The sequence below is a fragment of the Meriones unguiculatus genome, chromosome 9, assembly GCF_030254825.1.
Source record: "Meriones unguiculatus strain TT.TT164.6M chromosome 9, Bangor_MerUng_6.1, whole genome shotgun sequence".
Taxonomy (NCBI): domain Eukaryota; kingdom Metazoa; phylum Chordata; class Mammalia; order Rodentia; family Muridae; genus Meriones; species Meriones unguiculatus.
The window spans coordinates 97,669,989-97,683,197 of record NC_083357.1 but is presented as its reverse complement, the minus strand read 5'-3'; positions in this window follow the sequence as shown (position 1 = coordinate 97,683,197).

Genomic DNA, 13,209 nt, shown 5'->3' with positions numbered 1-13,209 from the left:
ATACTGCATACGAGTACTCGTATGCACTTTTTGGAATGGACATTGTTCATTATTGTCTTAGTATATATCTGGGATATATTTACTATATAATGTTTATTATTGTCTTCAGTATATATCTAGTACACACTTGATCATGTGGTAACTCTATACGTAAGATTTAAAAGACTACTTAAGTATTTTTAACCTGGCTGTTTGATTTTGATTGTACACCACTGTGATAATGGTTCGTTTTCACCATAGGCACTTCATATTAGTGTTCTTCACTACAGTCAAGTTCTAACCCATTGTGCTGTTTTTGTTCTGAGTTAAGAGGCTGCACGTGTTTTTACGATCTTATTAGCCATTATGTATATTCTTTCGTTAATGCTTTATCCAAATTTTGTTCTCTATTTAATTGATTCATTTTTATTTTTGAATCATGAGTGCTTTTTATATTCTGAATATTGTTAAGAGAGATACAATTTGCAGATATTTTCTCATTATATGAGTTTTTGAAAAGTTGCTTATTGGTGTATTCTGAAGAACAAAAAATTTAGTTTCATTAACTCAAAATTGTCTGTTTTTTCGTTGTTATGATTTTGCTGTCATAACTAAAAGTAAACATTGATTAATCCTTAATTATCAAATATTTATGACTGTCTTTTTCTTGTTTCATTCTCATCTTCATATATTTAATTTTTACTGGAATTTTTGTGTATGCTGAGAGAGAAACATATTCAAATATTGCTAGTATTTTTTTTTTTTTGGTTGTAGAAATGCTGTTGTCCTGATGTATGTCTTAAAAAGACAATTTTCTAAATGAACATCTGTACAAAGTCCCAATTTATTTCTAATATCAGAGATCAGACCTCTACTCTTGCCTGATGCGTCTAAAACAAAAAAGGGGAACTGTAGAGAGCTGCGGAATGCTATGCCTTAAAGATGGAGCTGGTTTCCGCCTTCCACCTTCCCGATGGTGAGTGCTCTCTGTCACGAACAACTCCACATTTGGCTAAGGCCGAGGATCTGGCTTGCTTCCATGTATGTGGACCTATCTGCATTGCCCCTGTGGCACGCCTGGGTTGGCTACCCAGAGGCTATTTAAGCTGTGGGCTGGCTTTCCCCGGGGTCCGAGGATTGTTCAATGTTCCTGAATAAACTGCATTGGGAAAAAAAAATAAAATTACATAACTGAAAAAAAAAAAAAAAGACAATTTTCCCCTCCAGTTAAGATATCTTCGATCTCAGCTGAGCGCTGGTGGTGCACTACTTTAATCCTAGCAGTCAGGGAGGGAGAGGCAGGCATAGCTCTCTGAGTTTAAGGCTGGCCTGGTCCACGGAGTGAGTTCCAGGACAGCCAAGGTTACACAGAGAAATCTTGCCTTGAAAAACCAAAAAAAAAAAAAAAAAAAAAGCTTGGCTCTCTTGTGAAATTCAGATAGCTTGAAATCAAGGATGTTGATACTACCAGCTGTTCTTTTATTGTACAGAATTGTGTTTGCTATCCTGGGTCTTTTATTTTTCCATATGAAGTTCATGGTTGCTCTTTTCAGATTTGTCCTCTTTCTTGTTTATCTTCTTTAGGGGTATAGATTTTATTATTATGTTTATCATATCTTATAGGACTATATGAGTGAGTATACGCCATGGGTGTGTTTCTCCTTCTGGGATACCTCACTCAGAGTGATCTTTTCTTGATCCCACCATTTGTCTGTAAAATGATTGCCTCGTTTTTGATTGCTGAGTAGTATACAGACATTGAAAAAAAGATTCTCAGCTTCATATGGAGAAACAAAAAACCCAGAATCTCCAAAATGATCCTTTACAACAACAGATCATCTGGAGGTATCTCCATCCCTGATCTCAAGCTGTACTACAGAGCAATAGTAATAAAAACTGCATGGTATTTGCATAGAAACAGAAAGGAGGATCAATGGAACCAAATAGAAGACCCAGAAATAAATCCACACACTTATGAATACTTGATTTTTGACAAAGAAGCCAAAACCACTAAATGGAAAAAAAAAAAAAACAAAACAAAACAGCATCTTCAACAAATGGTGCAGGTCCAACTGGATGTCTACATGCAGAAAAATGAAAATAGATCCATATTTACCACCCTACACAAAAATAAATCCAAGTGTATCAAAGACCTCAACATAAAACCAGATACTCTAAATCAGTTAGAAGAAAAAGTAGGGAAGAGGCTAGAACTCATTTGCACAGGAGACAACTTCCTGAACAAAACACCAACAGCACAGGCTCTAAAAGCAACGATCAATAAATGGGACCTCATGAAACTGAAAAGCTTCTGTAAAGCAAAGGACACTGTCGTCAGAATAAAACAACAGCCTACAGACTGGGAAAGGATCTTCACCAACCCTATATCTGACAGAGGACTGATATCCAGAATATATAAAGAAGTTAAAAAGCAATAGATCAAGTAATCCAATTAAAAAATGGGGAACAGAGCTAAGCAGGGACTTCTCTGTAGAGGAATATAGAATGGCAGAGAAACACTTAAAGAGATGCTCAACATCCTTAGCCATCAGGGAGATGCAAATCAAAAGGACCCTGAGATTCACCTTATACTCACCAGAATGGCCAAGATAAAAACCTCAAGAGACAACACATGCTGGAGAGGTTGTAGAGAAAGGGGAACCCTCCTCCATTGCTGGTGGGAATGTAAACTGGTACAACCACTTTGGAAGTCAATTTGGCACTTTTTTAGACAATTAGGAATAGTGCTTCCTCAAGACCCAGCTATACCACTGCTAGGCATATACCCAAAGTTTGTTCAAGTACACAAAAGGGATACTTGCTCAACCATGTTTATAGCAGCTATTAGAAAACAAAGTAGGGAAAATTCTGGAACTCATTGGCATAGAAGACAAATTCCTGAACAGACCACTAACAGCACAGGCTCTGAGATCAACAATTAATAAATGGGATTTCATGAAACTGAAAAGCTTCTGGAACTCAAAGGACACTGTCAATAGAACAAAGTATCAGCCTACAGACTGGGAAAAGAGCTCCACCAACCCTATGTTAATCAGAGGGCTAATATCCAAAATATACAAAAGAACTTAGGAAATTAAATATCAACAAATCAAATAATCCAAATAAAAAATGGGGTACAGAGCTAAACTGAGAACTCACAATAGAAGAATTTCAAATGGCTGAGAAGCACTTAAAGACATGTTCAATGTCCTCAGCCATCAGGGAAATGCAAATCAAAACAACCCTAAGATTCCATCTTACACCAGTAAGAATGGCTAAGATCAAAAACTCAAGTGACAACATACGCTGATGAAGATGTAGAGAAAGAGGAACCTCACTCCTCCATTTCTGGTGGGAGTGCATATCTGTATAAAATCTCTGGGAATCAATCTGGCACTTTTTCAGAAAACTGAATCATTTTACCTTAAGACACAGCTGAAACACTCCTGTGCATGTATACAAAAGATACTCCACAATTTTGCAACAAGGACATTTGTTCAACCATGTTCATGGAGGCTTTATTCGTAGTAGCCAGAAACTGGAAACTGGGGAGAGGAGAAGGGAAGAGGGAAGGAGGGGGAAGAAAAAGAGGGGGAAGGAGAAAAGGAGAGAAGAGGCACCCTAGGGATGTAACGTAAACATACATTAAAAAAAAGAAAGTCAGAGGAACACTAATTCCATATTTGTTGAGCTCTGTGTTCTTTCTATATCTTGTGACATTGCATTGCTTTCTAGAACTTATATGTTTTGACATAGTAAAGTATCTGTTTCTTAAATTTCAAAATTGTCATATTTATTCTATATTTCTCATATTACCTTTTGTATTATCTTGTAAATGGGTATAAAGACTCTTTCTGGGGTTTTAACATGGTTTCTGCAATTTTTAATAATATTTCTATCATAATATCAAGTTATTATATCCATGAACATAGAATACTGTTATGAGTATTTCAAGGGCATGTTGAGCTGATATGGGAATAGGAATAACCCACATTAAAATGCCACAAAGCTCACTTTTAAAAAAGCTATATAAAAATAATGTTACATGAGATGAGAAAGAGAATGTCTTCAAAGTTTTGAGTACGTAGAATGTTGTACAAAGACAATACCTGGAAAATAAATAAATAACATGTAAAATAAATACATTAAAGTATACGAAATCTAATTTTTTATTATGGTTTCTTTTTCTTTCGTTCTTTTTCTTTTTTCTTCTTTTTAAAACCATGTATATGTGTTTTTTCCTGCTTGTGTTTGTTTGCTGTATGTATGCCTGATGCCCCCAAAGGCCAGATGGAGGGCATTGGATCCCCTAGAACTATAGTTATAGAGGGTTATGAGCCACCATGTACAACCATTTTGGAAATAAATCTGGTGCTTCCTCAGAAAATTAGGAATAGTACTACCTCAAGATCCAAGTGAAACTTATCTTGATATAGAAATGACCACCTTAAATTCTTTTTTTTTTTCTAAGTTCTCTAGTTATTTTTTTTTCAATGCAGTTTATTCAGGAACCTTGAACAAATATCGGACACTGGGGAAAGCCAGCCCACAGCTTATATAGCCAACCCCAGTGTGCCACGTGGGCAATGCAGATAGGTCCACATACACGGAAGCAAGCCAGATCCTCGGCCTTAGCCAAATGTGGAGTTGTTTGTGACAGAGAGCACTCACCATCGGGAAGGTAGAAGGCAGAAACCAGCTCCATCTTTAAGGCGCGGCATTCCGCAGCTCTCTACAGTTCCCCCTTTTTGTTTTAGACGCATCAGGCAAGAGTAGAGGTCTGATCTCTGATATTAGAAATAAATTGGGACTTTGTACTGATGTTCATTTAGGTGTCATCCACCCAAAGAGCATCAGACCCGTCAGATACCTTTTTCTCAGAGGCGGGACCTGGGGCATCAACCCTCATGCAATCAGACTTGCTCTTCTCTTTGTCAAAAGTGGCTGACCCTGAGTGCAGTGCTTAGCCTCGCATCCTGAGCGTAACATTTTAGCTTTTTATGGTAACCAACCATGCTTGGGGAGACTGTCCTGCTTCAATGGCTGTAAAGGCCTGAATGGTCATGGCTGCATTACGCTGTTGTGAGACTCTAATCTTGCATATATACCACAGGCAAACCAAGGAGAAAAACCCCAGAAGGCCTGCTAAAACTCCCATGCCCGCCCATTCCTTCAGATGATTCATGGCTGCAGCAATCCATGATGATAATCCTGTGGCTAGTCCTGCGTCCACTCTGGTAGAATTTACTGTGATAATGGCCACTCTCAGCTGCTCCATCATAGTATCGAATTCTCCAGTCCAATTACCTAAAATATAGCTAGACAATTGTTTAGACAGATTTGCAGCACAGGAAAAATTCTCATGTTGTATGCTAGTGACACAAAGTCCAGGATACTTTCATTGACAGCCAGGTTGAGCGATTTGCCATAGGGTATCAATTTGCTCCTGCACGAGGTCAATCCTCTGATTGAACACCATCAAGCCTCCTTTTAGTTGAGCATTAATTCCTTTTTGTACATCTAAGGCATGAGCTACATTGGCTAAAAGATTATTCAGGGTCTGAGCAGTCTGCCCAGTATGACTCATGGCTAATGCCGTGGTGGTAGCTCCAATAGCCGCTAATGAGATGGCAGTAACAGTGGCGGCTGTAGTTCCAAGATCCCTTTTCTGTCTGAAGAGAGTCATAGTGTGAGGGGCATCAGCGGGTACAGGCACCCAGCGAGGCATGCGAGTAACCAGAGCATACCTAAATTCACTAGCATTCCAGCATTGGGCAAAAAAGCAAGTATCATCACCACAATTACTTGGCTCTATCTGGCTAATAATGAATAAAAATGGGGGATATAGACAAACAGGTGTGGGCTTATAGGAAATATTATGAGAAGCCTTAACCCCTCGTTGGAACATCCTGCATCAGTTCTAGAACTAGCAGTGGTGGTGTCCGAGGTCTGAGTAGGTTCAGGAGACCATTGCCCCCAGGGGCGAGACGTGCTCCATGTAAATTGAGTAACTCCATGTTTTCCTCCACTTTTGAAAGTCATTTAAGGTTCTTAAATTATTTTTTTCCCTTTTTTTAAAATTTTTCCTCAATTACACTTCATTCATTCTGCATCCCCCTATAAGCCCCTCCCTCCTCCCCTCCCAATCCCACCCTCCCTCCTCCCTCTGCATGCATGACACTCCCCAAGTCCACTGATAGGGGAGGTTCTCCTCTCCTTTCTGATCTTAGTCCATCAGTTCACATCAAAAGTGGCTGCATTGTCTTCTACTATGGCCTGGTAAGGCTGCTCCCCCCCAGAGGGAGGTGATTAAAGAGCAGGCCAATCAGATTATGTCAGAGGCAGTCCCTCTTCACATTACTATGTAACCCAATTGGACTCTGAACTGCCCTGGGCTACATCTGTGCAGGGGTTCTGGGTTATCTCTAAGAATAGACCTTGGTTGGAGTATGAGTCTCTGGGAGGTTCCCTGTGTTCAAATTTTCTTGTTCTGTTGCTATCCTTGTGGAGTCCCTGTCCTCTCCAGCTCTTACTATTTCCCAGTTCTTACATAAAATTCCATTCACTCTGCCCAACAGTTGCACATCAGGCTCAACATCTGCTTTGATAGTCTGTAGGGCAGAGAGTTTCAGAGGCCCTCTGTGGTAGGTTCCTAGGTTGTTTCCTGTTTTCTTCTTCTTCTGATGTCCATCCTCTTTGCCTTTTCGGATGGGGATTGGACATTTTAGTTAGGGTCCTCTCTCTTGCTTAGTTTCTTTAGATGCACAGGTTTTAGTGGGTTTGTCCTATGTTGTATGTCTATATGAGTGAGTATATACCATGTGTGTCTTTTTGCTTCTGGGACAACTCACTCAGGATGATCCTTTCCAGATCCCACCATTTACCTGCAAATTTCATGATTTCCTTATTTTTCATTGCTGAGTAATATTCCATTGTGTAGATGTACCACAATTTCTGCATCCATTCTTCAGTTGAGGGGCATCTGGGTTGTTTCCAGCTTCTGGCTATTACAAATAAAGCTGCTACAAACATGGTTGAGCAAATGTCCTTTTTGTGTACTTGAGCCTCTTTTGGATATATGCCCAGTAGTGGTATGGCTGGATCATGGGGAAGCACTATTCCTAGTTGTCTGAGAAAGCGCCAGATTGATTTCCAGAGTGGTTGTACAAGTTTACATTCCCACCAGCAGTGGAGAAGGGTTCCCCTTTCTCCACAACCTCTCCAGAATGTGTTGAGTTTTTGATGTTGGCCATTCTCATGGGTGTAAGGTGAAATCTCAGGGTTGTTTTGATTTGCATTTCCCTAATGGCTAGTGAGGTTGAGCATTTCTTTAAGTGCTTCTCTGCCATTCGGTATTCCTCTACAGAGAATTCTCTGTTTAGCTCTGTTCCCCATTTTTTAAGTGGATTACTTGGTTTGCTGCTTTTCAGCTTCTTTAGTTCTTTATATATACTTGATATGAGTCCTCTGTCAGATAAAGGTTTGGTGAGGATTCTTTCCCAATCTGTAGGCAGTTGCTTTGTTTTGGTGATGGTCTCCTTTGCTTTGCAGAAGGTTTTCAGTTTCATGAAGTCCCATTTATTGATTGTTGCTCTTAGAGCCTGTGCTGTTGGTGTTCTCTTCAGGAAGTTTTCTCCTGTACCAATGAGTTCTAGGGTATTCCCCACTTTTTTTTCTAGCTGATTTAATGTGTCAGGTTTTATGTTGAGGTCTTTGATCCACTTGGACTTCAGTTTTGTGCAGGGTGATAAGTATGGATCTATTTTCATTTTTCTATATGTAGACATCCAGTTGGACCAGCACCATTTGTTGAAGATGCTATCTTTTTTCCATTGTATGGTTTTGGCACCTTTGTCAAAGATCAGGTGTCCATAAGTGTGTGGGTTTATTTCTGGGTCCTCTGTTTGGTTCCATTGATCCACTCTTCTGTTATTATGCCAGTACCATGCAGTTTTTAAAACTGTTGCTCTATAGTACAATTTAAGATCAGGGATGGAGATACCTCCAGAAGATCTTTTATTGTAGAGGATTGTTTTAGCAATTCTGGGTTTCTTGTTATTCCATATGAAGTTGAGAATTTTTCTTTCCAGGTCTGTAAAGAATTGTGTTGGTAATTTGACAGGCATTGCATTGAATCTGTAGATTGCTTTTGGTAAAATGGCAATTTTTACTATGTTAATCCTGCCAAGCCATGAACATGGGAGATCTTTCCATCTTCTCATAACTTCTAATTCTTTCTTCAGAGACTTGAAATTTTTTTCATACAAGTCTTTGACTTCCTTGGTTAGGGTTACTCTGAGGTACCTTATGTCATTTGTGGCTATTCTGAAGGGTGTTGTTTCCCTAATTTCTTTCTCAGCCCTTTTGTCTTTTGTATACAGGAGGGCTACTGATTTTGTTGAGTTAATTTTGTATCCGGCCACTTTGCTGAAGGTGTTTATCAGCTGTAGAAGTTCCCTGGTAGAGTTTTTGGGGTCACTCATGTATACTATCATATCATCTGCAAATAGTGATAATTTGACTTCTTCCTTTCCAATTTGTATCCCCTTGATCTCCTTCAACTGTCTTATTGCTCTAGCAAGGACTTCCAGAACTATGTTGAAGAGATATGGAGAGAGTGGGCAGCCTTGTCTTGTCCCTGATTTCAGTGGGATTGCTTTAAGTTTCTCTCCATTCAGTTTGATGTTGGCTATAGGTTTGCTGTATATTGCCTTTACTATGTTTAGATATGTGCCTTGTATCCCTGATCTCTCCAATACTTTAAACATGAATGGATGTTGGATTTTGTCAAAGGCTTTTTCAGCATCTAGGGAGATTATCATGTGGTTTTGTTCTTTCAGTTTGTTAATATGGTGGATCACATTGATGGTTTTCCGTATATTGAACCACCCCTGCATACCTGGGATGAAGCCTACTTGGTCATGGTGGATAATATCTTTGATGTGTTCTTGTATTCATTTTGCGAGTATTTTGTTGAGTATTTTTGCATCAATGTTCATAAGGGAGATTGGCCTGAAGTTCTCTTTTTTTGTTGGGTCTTTGTGAGGTTTAGGTACCAAGGTGACTGTGGCTTCATAGAATGAGTTTGGTAATGTTGCTTCTGTTTCGATTTTGTGGAATAGTTTGAAGAGAATTGGAATTAGCTCTTTTTTGAATGTTTGGTAGAATTCTGCGCTGAAACCATCAGGTCCTGGGCTTTCTTTGGATGGGAGACTTTAAATTCTTTTAAAAATTGAAAAAATTGAAAAAATGACCTTTTACCATTGTAACTGTTACACATTTATTATCATAAGTCAAACTACTGATTAGAACATCTAGTCAAGTGCAGCTATGATAAGTTGGCTGTGCCTTTTTATACTGCCAGTTTGCTGAATAATAATAAAAAAATCCAGTTTCTATATAAATAGCTAAGTAGAGAGGTATTGGAAAGAGCTTCTCTCTTTCATTTGCTAGACATACTGACCTTGGTAATGGGTCAGAAAGTCAGGGAGAGAAGTATCTTGTTTCCCATTCCCGTTTCTTTTCATTCTCCTTTTTATGGTATTTCATTTTCTGTAATATCTGATGAATAAAACATGATCCACAAACAGATATATGAATTATGTGTGTTTTGAGGCTACAAAGGAACAAGAAAGAAATCATATGTTAACATTATAATGATCATAGTTTTTTTCATCTATTTAGAGCATAATTCTGCCATGTTCCCCATCCCACATTTGAGCTACACTTATCCTGTGACACATGAAGAATTCTCCTCTTTAGAGAAGTTCTAAAGATTGGGAGATGCATGATCAAAAATGTTTCCATGGAGGAAAAACCATTAAGAGGTTAAGCCAACCTCAAAATTGTAAAGCCAGAAATGACATGGATGGCAGCTGAGTGGGAGAGTATCAGATGGTTTAACATGTAAATTTCTCTAGGGTCATTAAATATTATAAAGAAGAATTAAAAAGGGAAAAATAAGTTTTGGAGTTTTATGGATTATAAAAATATATAGCCAATAGATATGGAGAGCTGCAATTTCACATTAGAATCACATTTTAAATGTTTTGATGGCTGGACTTTCCTTTTCATGGAACTCTTTTATGGAATCTGTAACCAAAGCCCTGGCTTTTAGAAAGGCCACATTGCCATTCAAGACATAAAGCAATTATTTTATGAAACAACAATGTGTTCTGGAGACTAGAGGAGATTCTGATTGGGATATCCAGAAAGGCTTCAAGGAGAAGGTCATACTTAACAGGTATTGAAATGTTCTGTAAAAATCTTGGATGAGAAGCCAAGGGATTTCAACAGGTATTCAATGTCTGCAGAAAAATTGAAACACATCTGAAAGTATAAAATCTGTGCTGCATATTGGAGCATGGGCTTTATGGCCATATGTGGTAGGAGATGAAGTTGGAGAGATTTGTTATACCACTATTTATTGAAAGATTAACGGACGGCAGCCTTTATATAATTAATTACTGTAACCAACTTGTAGCTACCTTGATTGTTCCAATCAAATCAATACCAAAGTGGCTGAGAATATAGTGCTGGTGAATACTGACATTCAGAAGCTAGTCAAGAGACAGACATCCAAGATACAATCAGAGCTATTACAAAAACAGTAAAAAAAAAAAAAAAAAAAAAAAAAAAAAAAAAAAAAAAAAAAGAAAGAAAGAAATCAGTGTCAGAGTAGCAGAACTAGGCCAAGAAGGTTTCTGTGGGTGGTAGGCCAAGTTTCAATAGCTTGAGCTGTTAAAAGAGAAACTTAAGGAGGCCACTACTGGCATTCTGTGAGAGAATTTTCTTTCAGCTTGGGAAACTGAGATGTTAGAAGAGAAGGCTTTAGTGATGTTTAATGAACAGGTGGAACTAGTAGAGAAATTGCTGCCACTTAGGATTAAGGGCCGCTAGGTGAAGGAGATGAGAGAGTGACTCAAGGTGTCCATAAGACACCAACATGTTGTCAGAGACAAAGAGGATGGAACGATAAAGAGGAAAACATAACGGTTGTAGGAAAGTTGGTGGGGGTTGGGGCTGCACGATCAGATGAAAGAAATGGGCTTGGTGGGGACAGGCTCTTGAAGACAGAGCTGAAAGGTCATGTTCATGTTACCCTGAGTACAAGTTTATTCGTACTGCATTGAATCTTCTGGTTTCAATAGAGGTATAAGGGGTCGGGGGCTGTAACTGGGTTATTAAATGTCTCCCAGTGTCTAACATGATTCTTCTCACTGTGGCACTGCTAGGAGATGGTGGGGCCTCTAAGAGCCAGAGCCTTGTAGAGACCTGCTCGTCACGGGGGGCATGCCCTTAGAAGAGACCAGCCTTTCTTTTTCTCTGACACATGCTCCCCAATTATGAGGTGAGCGGCTTTGTTCTTCTGCGTTCTCTTCTCTGGTGTAGCGATACACAATTCCTCAGATTCCCCAAAGCAGTAGGTGACTGCTTTTAGAAGTGAACTTCTGAATTATGGGATAAGTGGAAAACCAATCCAACCAAAACCCAGCTAACCAACAATACCCCATAGAAGACATTTGTTTTCTTTTAATAGGTTAAAATTTTAGGTAATTTGCTTTTTTATAGTTTCCAAGTTTGTTCCTGCAGCTTGGATATAATCAATGGATCCAGGAGATTTTTTGTAAAGCAGTATGGATTCTCTGACCGTAGAAACTTGCCAAAATAATACAAAAATATGGCCTCTGTATCAGCCCGACTTTACTTGTGCCTAAGCCATGTGTTTGAATAGATATGGCCCCGACAGACTCATGTGTTTGAAGGCTTGGTCCACAGGGAGTTGCATTATTAGGTGGTGTGGCCTTGTTGGAGAAGTGTGTCATTCTAGGGGCAGGCTTTGAGGTTCTCCATGCTGAAGCTCCGTCCAGCATGGAATACCAGTCCCTTTCTGTTGCTTTCAGATCAATATGTAGAACTCTCAGCTCCTTCGCCAGCACCATGTCTGCCTGGATGCTGACATGCTTCCCACCATGATGATAATGGACTGAACCTCTAAAAATGTAAGCCAGCCCCAATTAAATGGTTTTCCTTATAAGATTTACTATGGTCACGGTGTCTTTTCACAGCAATGAAACCCAAACTAAGAAAGTATGTGTGGACAAGGCAGAGCGTATGGAGTTTGAACACAGGGGTGCCGGGTTTTGGGTGTATCTCAACCCCAGCGTACTCCTGGGCCATCCATACAGGTGTGTAACCATGTGAGCCTCTCCCTGGATCGCGGGGTATGGCCCCTCAGAAGTACCGATTTCCACCTAAACACACTTAGCCTGTTGTCAGTAACAGCCAGAAATAGTTTACACTAGACCTAATTTTCTGTAAGTGGCTGGGATTTTGCAGCTAGGGAACTTTTTTGTTGTTGTTGTTAATTGTTATCATTTAGGCAAAGAAAACAAGCCAGCAAATTTCAGAGCATGGAGCAGATGCCTGGTTAGGGCTGGCTTCATGAATGGGAGCCCAAATATAGATTACATGATGTTACTTAAGTGCCTTGCCAAGCAGTAAAGTACTTTTTGTTCCCTTATCTGTTGTCACAAATAGTGGATTAAAAAAAAAATCAGTGAAAGTGGTCAGAGAGTGTTAAATAGTTAACCTGTGCAGGTATTCCCATATGTAGGACAGTTACTGAAACCTTAATCAGACTTTCAAAACAAAGAATGAGTCAGAAAAGCAACATATTTTTCCCTCGTTCATTTCTCGATAAAGAAACTGAAGTTCAAAAGTTAAGTGACAAGCCAGTTTTAGGAAATGACTAAGAGAAAAGAAGAAGCCAGGTCTTCATAGATCTCAGGGTGATCTTATTCATTCCCTTGCTTAGTGGAAAGATTAATCTCCCCCCACCCCCCATGAGTCATCTTGGTCCTAGGAATATAGGCTTTATACCAGGCCTGATGTCTGATGTAACGGCTACACAGTAGGACTTAACCACTTACTGAACACTTTCCATGTGTCTGTTTGCATATGTTTTAATCTGTATTTATTCTCACTTATCTTCACGTATTTGATATGATTAATTTACCAGATACAGACTTAGACATTAGCGGTTAAAAACCAGGATTTGAGCACTGGTTTCTGTGACTGATTCTGTGCTGCTTCTTTTGGGGTCACAGGCCATATGCTGCCATGTGACCATGGGAAATGCCCTTTAGATACAGGCTATCTTGTGCACGGGCCTGTGTGATGGAGCAGGATGTTGCAGGTGCACATACGAATGTGTATGTGTGTGTTGGC